The sequence below is a fragment of the Balearica regulorum genome, chromosome 1, assembly GCF_011004875.1.
Source record: "Balearica regulorum gibbericeps isolate bBalReg1 chromosome 1, bBalReg1.pri, whole genome shotgun sequence".
In the NCBI taxonomy this organism is placed as follows: Eukaryota; Metazoa; Chordata; class Aves; order Gruiformes; family Gruidae; genus Balearica; species Balearica regulorum.
This window is the reverse complement of record NC_046184.1, coordinates 180023023-180037769: the sequence shown is the minus strand read 5'-3', so window position 1 is coordinate 180037769 and position 14747 is coordinate 180023023.

The following is a 14747-nucleotide window of genomic DNA, read 5'->3' as shown; positions in this document are numbered from 1 at the left end:
GTAATTGAAAATATTTTTAAACCCCCAAATTTACTCATGCAATCCTGTAGTTTCCCAAAAGGTGCAATTTAACTTGTCCTAACTAGAACCTTCTTTTGTGCATATTCATCCCTTTCAAGAATGGTCTGCTTTTTATGATTTGGTATTTCCATACCCATGTTATATTTCAGAATAAAAGGTATTTTGAGGCTGAAGAAGATGGAGGAGTAGGAGAAAAAACATTCTCTCTCTCTTTTTTTTTTTTTTTCTTTTCACATAGCTTCCTTGAGTTTTTGTCTATCCCCAAAGACTAGCCTCCAGTCTGAGAAGTAACAGTAGAAATATCATCAAGGGATATCTGTGCCACATTTCTGAGTGATACAAAAATATCTCAGATAATAAAACCACCAAACTAAAGACTTTGATAAGCTTTCCTCAAAGTACATTCCCTGCAATAGAATAAACCTTTCATGTCTTTGCCTTTATCCTGGTCTTTTCACTAATTTTTTTTTTTTTTTTTAATATCTTTTTATGCCCTAAATCAAACATTTCTCAAAATTAGGTACTAATCCTCCAACCAGCTTTCCAGCTTTCCAGAGAGAAATCTTTTACAACTACAGAGTGGACCACTGAAGTCATTGGGCATTAACCCAGTAGGTAGCCAACAAGAAATTGGATGCTTTAGACTTATGTCTTTTGTAGGAGCATTCTCTGTTTCTAAAAATTATCTAGGTGTTAAATAATGCTTTCTAAATTAAATAGTCTATTCAAATATTATTTTGGTTTCAAATGTTCTCTTATGAACTGTAAAATACATATATATATATATATATAAAAATAATCTCTTCCTCCATGTGAAAACTAATAGTCTGAGCTGTATAAGAAGGATGGCTTTTCATCAATGTTGTCATATGCAATGTTGAATTCTAAGTTTGTAAAGAAATAAGTTCAAGGCGGTCAGTAATATCTATTGGCATGGAATCATAGAATCATAGAATCATAGAATGTCCTGAGTTGGAAGGGACCCATAAGGATCATTGGGTCCAACTCCTGGCTCCACACAGAACCAGCCGAATCAGAGCATGTGACTGAACGTTGTCCAGACGCTTCTTGAACTCAGTCAAGCTCGGTGCTGTGACCACTTCCCTGGGAGCCTGTTCCAGTGCCCGACCACCCTCTCAGTGAAGAACCTTTTCCTGATACCCAACCTAAACCTCCCCCATCGTAGCTTCATGCCGTCCCCTTGGGTTCTATCACTGGTCATCAGAGGGAGGAGATCAGCGCCTGCCCCTTCACTCCCCCTCGTGAGGAAGCTGTAGGCCGTGATGAGGTCTCCCCTCAGTCTCCTCTTCTCTAGGCTGAACAGACCAAGGGACTGCAGCTTCTCTTCATATGTCTTCCCCTCTAGACCCTTCATCATCTTTGTTGCCCTCCTTTGGACACTCTCCAATAGTTTTATGTCCTTTTTGTACTGTGGCACCCAAAACTGCATGCAGTACTTGAGGTGAGGCCACACCAGTGCAGTGTAGAGTGGGACAATCATTTCCCTACACAGGCTAGCAATGCCGTGCCTGTAGGCATGTAAGGCCTATCGACCATTCAAGGATTCAGAACACTTAATTCAGGAACTTTCATAAATTACTAGTTTAACCAGCTACTGTACATCATCTGAGCTACAGAAACTGATTATGCAAGAGATCTTAGTCTGTAGTAAACACAAGGTGAAACAAATTAATTTATATCTCAGTGACAAAGGTTTAAAGTAGCACATTTAACCTTAAATTTATATGGGCTAAGAGCATGAATGTTTCCCCGTTATTTTGGCTCTAATGACACACAGTAACTTGATGAGCTGCAAAAATTTGTCTGAGCCCTAAGTCAAGCTAATATCTGTGGTGTGGAACCTGAGGGATCAGCTTAATTTACAGTGAGGTTCATGGGCCCTTGAGATGGATCCAATAAAAAGAAGTTGAATGCAATTATATATATACACATATATATACAAAAACCACAATAATTTCATATTCAAAATAATATTGAGAGACTTTATTAATAATATCATACAACAATTATGGGAATGAAGGAATTAATTTCTATAACTGATATTTCTTTTTAAAATGATGACAGAACTGTAAAAAATCCCAAAGTAAACAAATTGTTCCCTAAATTTAATATCCTTTTTTTGCTAGCTATTCATATGCATGCCTGAGGCTATGAATTAGCTTGAACAGTCCCACATGCACACTGCATCCACTCATCCAGCACTAATACCTCTGTATTTACCAAATATATAAGATATTTTTAGAGAAATGTTTCCCATATGTGCATTTTCCCAATATATAAGTATGCATGCATGTATGCATATATATGTATATACATTATTTTAGACATAAGTCAATATACAAATATATAATCCTATATACTTGTATATATTAAAAAATTATTTCTCTTTGGAAACTAAATATTGTTTTTTATTGTTACAGTAACACAAACAGATTAACACTTCATAAAATGACGTATCTGCTGAATACAGTAGTGCAGTTTGCTGCTAAGTCGGACTTACAATGTGATCTCTACTAGATTCAAGGATGGGCAAACAAGTCTGGAAATAGCTCTGCAATAAAGAATAAGGTGTGAAATAGAAATGCAAAAGTTATATGAGCTAAATCTTAGACTACACTTAGAGCTACTGCCAAGAAATAAGATGATTCTTGGCAGTAGGTGATTCTTCTTATTTGTTTTATATGTCTACCTTAAACTAACATAACTTACCCTCCTGAAGTGACTATTTCTCTTTCTAAGATTCTTGGTTGACTAGCTCAGCAGTAGATGTCTAACCTGAGACTGTTACATGTGTGTATCAATTGATATTATGTTGCAACATCACTAAGTGTTCCTATTTCTTGGAAAAGTCCTTTAGGTGTGATCCAGTTCTGGATTAGCTCACCTGGACATATGCATACATATATAAAGTCAGGTCAATACAGTCAAGGGAAAATTCAGTTTACCCTGAAGGATCAATTCAGGTCAGGCAATTCTACAGCTCCATTCAACTGCTTTAACATAAACAGACTCTCTGTGCCTTTTCAGTTGACAAATGATACTCCCATTAGCCAAATCAAAAGGTCACATGCCTCCTGTGCAACTTGTATCGTATCTGCCAGTTTCATTCATGAATTTAGGACAACAGAAGGAATCCTAAATGATAATAGAAACCTAAATTTAAGTAAATTATTTTAAACCCCTTGTGGCTCATCAGCTGAATCACTGCCCATGCTTCATTGACTCATCTAGAGAGTCATCACTGAATGTATATAAGACTGAAATATGGATATCTACACCTGGATAGGTCAGTTTAAGTTTCTGGGGACTGGATCAAAAAATGCCTAAAATAGGTGTTGAACATCACCTGAAATGAGCTAGGGTATCCACAAAATCCATACAGATTGACAGATATATCTTATGACCTATGAAGTTCTGAGTGCTTTTAACTGAACTGAATTACACCTTCAGTCTTAAACTGAAATTCCACTCTCATGTACTTTTCATCAGACGCAAGAACAATATGGTCATCTTTAATGAATAGCTACAGATTTGTCATCTGGCACAATAAAGAGTCAGGCTTAAATCAGAATTAAGATTAAATGCCTTCCATGAAGCTGAAACAGGTTATCCTCTTTGATTTGGAAATTTGATTGATATTCCATTCTGTTAATTTATAGACACATCCTAGTACCTAATATTTGTGTGATACATTTTTAAAGTTAATGATTTTCCTAGGAAAATACTTTAAATCCTGCACTGTAGATTAAACTCTTGATCTTCCTTGTATGTGATAAAGTAATGTTTTCTAGGAAGTTCAGAGCCAAAAGTGAGTTTAAAGTAGCGGGTGTAGAACTCTAGAAGTAGGCAGTTCTCTAGAAGCAGTATGTATGATAATTGCTCAAATTGCCTAAAGATATTTTGTTAGTGTAATCTGTTTGTATATTCCCTCTTTCTAATATTTACACTGATAAGAGCTTCAGAGATGTGTATAATTATTCTCTGTGGAAATAATCAAGATAATTAATATACTTATTTGAAAATATGCAAAAACACATTGAAAAATGCTTCACTAATCATTCTATCCTGATTTTAGAAATAAATCATGTATGATAGACCCAGTTCTGCCTACTTTGAAATCTATGGTCATTTTGCCATTAAAGTCAATACAAACAACATCAGGTCCAATATGAATATTTGAGTAATATGTTGAAAGATAAACCATAAGTAAACTTTAGAACTAAGATAATACTCTATGGTATTTCTGAAAGAGGAAAGAAAAACAAAGAAAGAAAGAAAGAAAGAAAGAAAGAAAGAAAGAAAGAAAGAAAGAAAGAAAGAAAGAAAGAAAGAAAGAAAGAAAGACTACTTAATCTGCTTTCTTACTCTAATATTTTTCTGTGTTAGCAGTATTAGTCTCAACTTGCTTTTTACATTAAGACTTAAAGCTATTTTCAGCTTCTGAAAACTTGAAGATAAATGAACAGATTTTCTTAAAATCAAGTTTTATTGAATTAATCTGATTGTATTCCTGAAGCTAGAAGAAATGTGATATTCATTTTACTTGCTGAGCATGTAGGGCTCAACATCTAGTCATTTTCTGGGAAAAAAAGAGACCTAAGGAAGGAAGTCAAGTCTCTCTGATTTCAAAAGTAACATTCAGTCTATCACCTTTGAATATCCCACAATGTGGCACCTTAGTAGATGTCTGTTTCAACTTCTTTTATCTCTCTGACTTTTTGCTCCATACTTTCCAAATTCAAAAGTGGCCTTTATAGGTTCTTCATCTCTCATGCTTTTTCCCTGCTAATTCTTTAGTGTACTTTCTTTTTCTCATTGTCATAGTCTTGTTTCTGGGTTTAGTTATGCTAATTGTAATTGCAATGCCTTTTCACCTATTACAAAGAAATAGTGATCAGATATTTCTAAGATGTTCTAATAACTTGGGTGATCTTATATTTTAAAAGTATTTTTTTTCTAAAATTTATTAATGGACTGGGTAGTGGAGACACTCAAGAGAATACTGGATTCTTGCTGGTACAAAGCAATCATACATTTAACCTTCTTGTCAACGTTGTATCTTTTAAAGAAACATTCAGGCCCTGAACACACAGTTTACCTTTAAAGTGCCATTAACTATATGTGCATACATTTAGTACTGAAAGAACAGAACTTTACCCTTATTTCAAGGCTTTTCTGTTTTTGGAATAAGCATACAAGTACTGAAGTGTATTGCAACTTACAGAGAATATCAACTAAGACAAGAAAGTATTCACTTCCTAAACTGTGTAATTATTTAGCAGAGGTCAGTTCACTGACTGTGCACATACGTAAATCTACTCCATGCCTACTGGAGTGTTGAGATATGCCAGGAAAACTGTTCTCAGTGCCAGCAGAAACACAGCTTAAAAAGCCTATCTGGTCTTTCTGATCTTCCTCACTCCTGCTCTCAGACAGGTGTACACAGAAGCTTGTATGAACATAGACATATGAGGCAACCATATTTGTTTGTTCTTTTTGAAAGTAGTATGGATTTTTCCCTTATGAAGTCAAATATTTCACGGTATTCTGGTAACTAACAAGCATTCATGGATTTTCTGTACACAAGCACTGAAAATATGGTAATCTAGAACTTCTAAAATATTTTTTAAAATCATAAGAATTCGAAATTATTATAATCAGTGTTTCCGTGCTGATAGGAAACCAAGTCCCCAGTTTTATATCAAGAACAACAGTATACCAAACATTTTAAAAAATCTTTTTCATTGCTTACATGGACATGAACTCTTCAAAATTAGATCTTTTATTTCCTGTAGATACCAACTTTAAATGTGATCCGTAGAATAGTCTGCTATACTTTCAGGGTGAATTTCATAGTCAAAGCAATGATTGAAACAAAAAACAACAACCAAAAAACCACCAAAACCAACCAAACAAAAAATCCCCAACCCACAACCAACAAAACAATAGAAGATAACATGGTGTCTTTATTTTTCTTTAGATGTTGTTACTGTTCCAGTCCTTCAAATCAAATGTGCAGTGACTGCTTATGGTACTATCAGTGTAAAAAGTCCTATTGGTTTTGTCTTTGTATCAACTAAGTGTCTGTGGCAACTGATTGATATTTTGCTATACGTTCTTGACACACTATTTAAGCTAATATAATGTCCTGTGCATTTTAAAGAAATACTTATTACAGGTTTTTCCCATACTGTTGGTTTTTGGTTTTTTTTTCTTCATGTAAACACTACAAGCTTTCGGCTCTTGAATTATTAAATCTGATGAGGTTTTCTTTCGACAAAGTAATCAGCACACAAATGGAATCCTCACCATTCTTTTTGCAAAGTTTATAGGTTCACTGTATATCCTTAAGACTTCATTGACAGTAGTAAAACAAAAAAAATTAAAATTGATTGTGTATATCCATCTCTGCTGTCTTGATTTCATCTTCCACTAGATCACAATAAGGAAGCAATACTTTGCATCCTCTTTTTCCTTGTTATCTGTAATAGCACTGTAGTTACGAAATGATAAGGGAACAAAAAAAAAAAAATTGCCATGATTACACTATTCATAACTTCAGCAGTATCTATAAACTTCAGTATATTTAGTGTCTAAACCTATTTCAGGTTAGTTAGTTTGTTCATGTATTTTTTGATTTTTTTCCTTACACTTCATTCCTCATTCTTGTGTTTGTTTTGTTTTGTTTTGATTTGATTTTTTTTTTACTTTTTTCTGTTTTCTACCTGCTTTTACTTATTTACTTTGTCGTTAGCTTTTATTTTTCTGCCTTCTCTGCTTCTATATATTTTTTGTATTGTTTCTGTCATCTCTTACCCATTATTGCAATCATGTCCATTCCACCTCACTCAACATATTCTTTCTGCACGGAGGATTTTTCATATATTTCTAGTGCTTTTTTCTAATTTTCTGTATAAACCAAAGCTTTTGTTCAGTGTGTCTAGGATTTGCAGAAACTACTGAGTCATCCCTGGAGGGAAGGGATGCCATCCAGAGGGACCTTGACAGGCTTGAGAGGTGGGCCTGTGCGAACCGCATGAAGTTCAACATGGCCAACTGCAAGGTTCTTATACATGGGTTGGGGCAATCCCAAGCACAACTATAGGCTGGGCAGAGAATGGATTGAAAGCAGCCCTGAGGAGAAGGACTTGGGGGTGTTGGTGGACGAGAAGCTCCACATGAGCCAGCAGTGTGGGCTTGCAGCCCAGAAAGCCAACCGTGTCCTGGGCTGCATCAAAAGAGGTGTGACCAGCAGGTCGAGGGAGGTGATCCTGCCCCTCTACTCTTGTGAGACCCCACCTGGAGTACTGCATCCAGCTCTGGGGCAGCCAACATAAGGAAGACATGGAGCTGTTTGAGCGAGTCCAGGGGAGGACACAAAGATGATAGAGTGTTATCTCTATGTATTTTTCTAGTTAGCAACTGTAACTAGTCAACTAGACTACTTGACTGGGTTCTACTGACCTCTTGGGACTCTGAGATTCAGGAAGAAGATTCCAAAGCTTGTTCCACAGTTGTCTGCAGTCCAAATTGCTGGTCATGCTTAAATCACAGATTGCTTTGGAAGCATTTAATTCAATTAAAATGAGAACATACGCAACAGTCTAGTAGTCTGTGAACTTTGTCCAGAAATGGAACACAAAGAATAAAAAAAAAAAAAAAAAAAAAAAATCATCCTTCCTGTCAGTGAGAACAGTTTACATTTCAAAAAAGCCTTTTTTCTTACTTGTGTTTGAAAGGATTCTGACAGAATATACTATCAAGATGTGATTTAAACTTCTGAAAACAGGACAGATTAAACTGATTTTTGTTGTGTGATTTTTTGTTTTAAGGAATTTTAAGTAAATAATTGATTTTTCTGCACATGATTATTTTATGTCAAAACTTTTTTTTTTTTTTTTCTTTGCATATGGCAAAAGCCTTGGGGAGAAATGAGACAAAGATGATTGGTTTTGAAATTAATAAAAAGAATAACTATAATATAGACACATATATAGCAATGTTGATAATTTCCATATTAATGAAAAAAAAAGAAGAAAAAAAGATGGTTTTGTAACATATACAAAGATCTAAATAGTATTTTTATGCACATAAAATGGAAAATAAGTTAAACAAAGGTTGCAAAGACAGAAAAATTCAACAGGAAGATCAAGGGATACATTTTTCTTCTTTGCATCCTTAGTAAAAAAGCTTAATTATGCCAAATTTGAGAAGAAGGGGATAGGCAAGAGATTAACTACAAAAAGTGAGACAGCATATCAGATAAGAGTAACGCAGTGCGTTTTTTAGATGGGCAACTGCACAATCTAACTTTGCAATGTAGCGAATACAATCATGAATACTAAGAGGTTAAATCCTACCCTGGATTTTAATGTCTCAAAGGAGCAGAAAGAAATAAATGAATTCCATATAGATAAGAGCCAGATTTCTCATGAGGCAGAGATGCATGACACATGATAAAAGATAACATAACACCCAAATATTCCCTAGCACATTTCAGGTTATTTAAGAATTTGGTACTTATAACTGAGAACTACTGAACCATGAGGGGAGGAGGGGAAAGTGTGGGAGGGAGTTATGCTCACAAGCAGGTGTCCTTAAAGAAGGTGTTTTTGTATCTCTTCACAGAACTGTGTGACACAGAAAATGTGGAGGACACATCTTACCACATTAACATAAGTGTAGAAACAAGCGGTCTAATCATCAATGCAAGGACTCCATTTAATCCATAGGACATATTTCCTCACCTGATAAAAATGTAAAGATCTGCAGATTCGATGCAGTCCAAACCTCTTACGGACATGGTTCCATACGTAGCTTTTAAACCACAAAATTTATTTGTGATCCTGGCAGGAAGACTGAAGCTTACCAGCTAGATTTCTCCGTTAATATCAAGTGGCCTGAGAGCCACTGTCAAAAATCATTCTGACACTAAATGAATGGAAGGGTCTATCTGAGGGTGAAAGATTACACTGCTCAGTGAATCTCTTCATATCAGAGAGCAATGGATCAAGGACTCGAGGGGTAAATGGTCTTGTCTGATGTTGGCTTAACAAAAACCGGGATGGAAAACTTGGAGGAATAACTACAAAACCCAGAGGAAGTTATGCTAATCTTTTCCTGTGATGAAAAAGAACCCCGAACAAACCAACCAACCAAACACACTCCCAAACCAAACCATGAGGAGAAATAGGATAGACAAGAAAAATAAGACTTCTACAGTAGAAAAGGTAATTGAGGATTTCCAGGCTACTGCTACCTTTTAATTCAAAGTTATCCATAATCAAGAGCCTTTCTGTAGAAGTTGTGGTTATTGTTTCATTTCAAACATAAGAATGGGAATTAAAAGCTCAGTGTATTTTGTTCCAGAGATTTGAGAGAGACTCAGAAGAAACAGTCCTTAATACAAGAAGTTATCACTCCAGTAAGACTGAAAAATTTTAAGGAAATATGATTCATCCACATTGCAGATCTGAAATGACTGGTAAAAACACTGGGGCCAAAGATAAGAATTCTTCTCCATCCAGCAGAAAAACTTGTTTTGATTTTAGGAAATAAGTTATGACATTTATTACAGACCATGAATAAAACGTGCCAATGTGGATGCATTCTCCTGGCCCTTGGAGAACATGCAAAAGGAAACACTAAATCTAGATTTTCTTACTGAGATGTTATTCTGATCATAATCAGAAAAAAAAAAAAAAAAAACAAAAAAACCCCCCAAAAAACCCCAAACTATTCTTAAAGGAGGAAAAAAAATATTTTTACTCTGTAAATAAATTTTACATTTTGAGTCTTAATGTATGGCATAAACAAAGAATATATTATGGATTAATATTATATATATTCAACATATTGGAAATACACATCAAAAATGTTTCTTCCTCTGGATTAAGAGAGTAATTTCACCAAAAGCAATGACAATGGAATAATATGAGTGGCACAAGAATAAGTTGTTTCTTTTTTTTTTCTTCTAGAAAAGAAAAAGGAAAAAAAAAAAAGAATTAATAGCCAGCAGTCATTTTGGTTGGCTCCATTTAAATTGAAATAGAAATAAAATTAGTCAGTAAGTCTATGTCTAGACTTTTCTGCTGGAGTGAACCAACATGTGCTAAGGCTTTTGCTTCTCTCTTCTCCAGATCGGGGATCTGTCTTGCTCCTGGCATGAGTACCATATGGCCAAATTTCATTCTTGTGGGAAACAGTGCTGTAATGCCTATATAGACATTTACTGTTCTGTGAATAACTAAGAACCTGTTAGTTGGAAAATGAATGTCGTGATAACAAGGAATTAATCTAGTCAATATAATTCTGAAGGACAACCAGATTACATCAGTTTCCAGATTTTACTGCTGTCTGATTAAGTGTACTTTCAAGATGATTTTGACAAAGAATTGACGGCCATACAGTTGTCTGGATGGAAAGTCAGGTGAGCTGGGAACCTTGTAAGAATATTATGCTGTTGTAAGAATGAAGATTTCTTGGATAGAGACGTTTACAGAATGTATCTTTCAATAATATGGAATCAGATACTCTTCTGAAAAGTCCTTTGAACATATGATTGTTTTCTAAGCCTGAGAAAAGGTGGGAATACGTACCCATGTGGATTTTTCCCTTCCACCATCCAAATGGATTAAAGAGCAATGGATGGAATTCTGAAAGAGCCATCAGTTTTACAGTTTACTTAGTGTCTTTCTTGCATGAAGTATTGCCAAGGAAATGTGATACTTTCTCCACTTCACCTGTTCTATTCCCAAGCAGAAAAATTCTGGTATTATAGATCTCAACTGGTTTTAACTAGTCACCTCTCTTTTGTGAGAGGTGACACTATAACACTATAATATAATATATATCACACTATAATTTCATTATTTTATAGTGTTATTAGATATCTAATGCTTTTATTCTTTCAATATTACAATTATTTTACCTTGGACTTTACTAAAGAAATCTAGAATTGCCTGTGCAAACTGCATGATGTTCAACAAGGCCAAGTGCAATGTCCTGCATGTGGGTCGGCACAATCCCAAACACAACTACAGGGTGTGAGAAATGGTTTGAAAGCAGCCCTGAGGAGAAGGACTTGGGGGTATTGATTGATGAGAAGCTCCACATGAGCCAGCACTGTGTGCTTGCAGCCCAGAAAGCCAACCGTGTCCTGGGCTGCATCAAAAGAGGTGTGACCAGCAGGTCAAGGGAGGTGATTCTGCCCCTCTACTCTGCTCTCATTAGACCCCACCTGGAATACTGCGTCCAAATCTGGGGTCCCCAATATAAGGACACTGAGATGTTGGAGTGAGTCCAGAGGAGGACCGCAAAGCTGATCAGAGGGCTGGAGCACCTCTCCTATGAGGACAGGCTGAGAGAGTTGGGCTTGTTCAACCTGGAGAAGAGAAGGCTCCAGGGAGACCTTATAGAAGCCTTAATGTACCTGAAGAGGACCTACAAGAAAGCCAGAGAGGGACTGTTTGCAAGGGCACATAGTGACAGGACAAGGGGTAATGGGTTTAAGCTGAAGGAGGGTCGATTTAGATTAGATGTTGGGAAGAAATTCTTTACTGTGAGGGTGGTGAGGCACTGGAACAGGTTGCCCAGAGAAGTCATGGATGCCTCCTCCCTGGAAGTGTTCAAGGCCAAGTTGGATGGCACTTTGAGCAACCTGGTCTAGTGGAGGCTGTCCCTGCCCGCAGCAGAGGGGCTTGGACCTAGCTGATCTTTAAGGTCCCTTCCAACCTACACCATTCTATGATTCTATGAAGATATCCCCTGACCCTTCTTTAGGCTAAACAGTCCCAGCTCTCTCAGCCTTTCTTCACAGGACACTTGCTCCAGCCCCTTAGTCATCTTTGTGGCCCTTTTTTGGACTCTTTCCATTATGTCCTTGTCTCTCTTCTACTGGGGAGACCAGAAGTGGACCCAGCTGAAACTCATCATTGTTTTCAGCTGAACTTTGTAAGAAATTATCAGTAAAACTGGATTGCCCTATCTGCTGCAGTGTTTTGGAATCACGGGCTCATTTTCTTTTAGGAGTAACTGTTTAGTGAGACATATTTACAAATGCTGAATTGCTGTGCCTTTACTCTGAACAGTAAGACTGTTTCAGCTCAGTACAGACATTGTGTGTGATGTATTTTACCCTATGAATTTTTCTCAAATGAGAAAGACTAAAACTAGTGGTAGTAAAAACTAAATAGAAAACAAGAAAAAAAGGACTAACACAAGCGATTATATACCTCAGAAGGGATTAGAGAATTAAGTTATGAGAATATATAACTATACATAAACATACACATTAATGCCTAAGTATATATGCACATACACTTACTTACACGTGCATGTGTGCACGTGTGTATGTGCATCCATTAGTGAAATATAATGTTACTGGCACACACAGAGATATATATGCATCAGTAGTGTTGTGCAGCCTGCGGAGATTATGAACTCTTCACCAAGTGCAAAAAAGTCGGGAGTGGTCTTGATTCAAGCAAGACCATGTGTATGTGTATATATAAATGTATATATAGTGTATATACATATATATAGTAGACTATATACATTACAAATAAGATCTATGAAAACTAATTCACTAACTTGAAGGAAGAAAAAAATGTACTTGTGTCCAAAGTTTTTTCTACTATAGGATGCCTCAAACTGAGGTAAAGAACTCCTCCAACAGCAGTGCAAGCGTGGTGGCTTCACCTTGGCTAACAGCCAAATGCCTACCCAACTGCTCGCTTGCTCTGTCCTCTCAGTGGGATGAAGGGATAAAATAAAATTAAAAGCAATATGAAAAATTGTTAGTCAAGGTAAGGAGAGTGAGGTCGCTTACCAACTACCATCACAGGTTGACCTTGGTCTGCTGCCAGACACTCACCCACCTGCTCTTTCACTCTCCCTCCTCAGGAATGGCTTGTGGGTCAAGGTAAAAACAAGATCGCTTAGCAGCTATCATCATGGGCAAAAGAAATGGAGAAAATTAATTTAATTTTAATTCATTGTCAATTAAAAATAGAGTAGGATGGTGATAATCAAAGGCAAAACCTAAACCACCTTCTCCCCACCCCACCTCTTTTTTTCCCAGGCTCAGCTTCACTCCTTCATTTTCCACTCCTCTACCTACTCCTTCCCCAAGGGGGATTAGGGAATGGGGAGTTGAGGTCAGTTCATAATGGCTTCTCTCTGCTACTCCTTCATCCTCACACTTTCCCCCTGCTCCACTGTGGGTACTCTCCATGGGCTGCAGTTCCTGTCAGGAAAATCTACTCCGGGGTGAAATCCTCCATAGGCTGAAATTACATCAGGGAATGTCCACATGCTCCACCATGGTCTCTCCACATGCTCCACCATGGTCTCTCAACAGGCTTCAGGGAAAGCTCTGCTCCAACATCTAGACCACGTTCTCCTTCATCATTTCTTCTCTCACCTTGGCGTTCACACTGCTGCTCATTACTCTCTTTTTGCTCCTTTCACCTCTTTCTGTTCAGCACTTTTTTTTTTGTTCTTTCTTAGGTACATTTTCCCAGAGGCGCCACTATCTTGTCTAAAGGGCTCAGCTATGCCCTGTGGTGGTCCATTAGAACCAGCTGTGTCCAACACAGGGCAGCCCCTGACCTCTCCTCACAGACACAACGCCTTCAGCCCCACTGCTACCAAAATCTGGACACCTACACCCAATATAGCAATGCGGAAAGATTGGGTTTTACAGGTCTCTGTTGTGAGGATTCTCCAACATGCAGAAATGTGACTGAAGTGAGAGTGCGGGTTTTCCTTCAGGGCACAAATATAGATTCTGTCCTCTGCTCCACCTTCTGTTTCCACAAAGCCTGTGAGAAGTCAGTCCTTTTCTGAAATGTCTGAACTTTTGCCAAGTTTTCTTGAAATTTGCCAGCAGTGTCAAATTGTTAATTGGTGTTTTCACAAGCTTCCTCTGGAATCCAGTATAAAAATACATTGTGAAAGGATAAAGATTTGGTGTATAATCTTCTATGTAAAATCTGAATCTGTAACTGTCCTTGGACAACTTGCAGTGTACCTATGGACATGTTAGTAAAATAGTGCTGAGATGGCTAGAAAACAGAAAGGCACACTGTGTGATGAATCTTTATGAAAGCAAACAAATCAGAAATGCCTTTTTCCATGGCTGCTGTTTTCAGAACTTTCACAGGAATTCATAGTGACAATGCAAATCGTTTCAGGTGAAGGAAACAAATTAATCGGTATCTTCTACATGTGGAGTTCTTTAGCCACCAGACACAGAGACAAAACAAGCAAACAAAACAAAAGAGCTTCTTTTTTTTCTTCACTAGGGAACCAAAGAAGTAATTTGCAACCCTGTGCCTAATTTTTGAAAGAAGATAAAAATACATTTCCAGAGAAAGTATTCTAGTGTTATGTTGCTTATATTTAAAGAAATACCTATTCGTCCACAGAAAATATATATAGATTTTATATAGGCAATGATTTAAAACATATCCTTGTTCTCAGTCATTTTATAGGAGTGAGTTTAGGCAGTTGAGGGCGCTGATTGTTTTAAATCCTATTGTACTGAAATTCTAGCAACTAAATCCTCCCATGAACTGCATGGGAGGCTTGGGATGATGTCCTTTACTTTTACGACTCAGACTAATTGGGTAGCTATGACCCGAAACTAATTGCAGAAATAGTGAGGTTTCTTGAACTTATGTCCTTTGTGAATTTAACTTTGA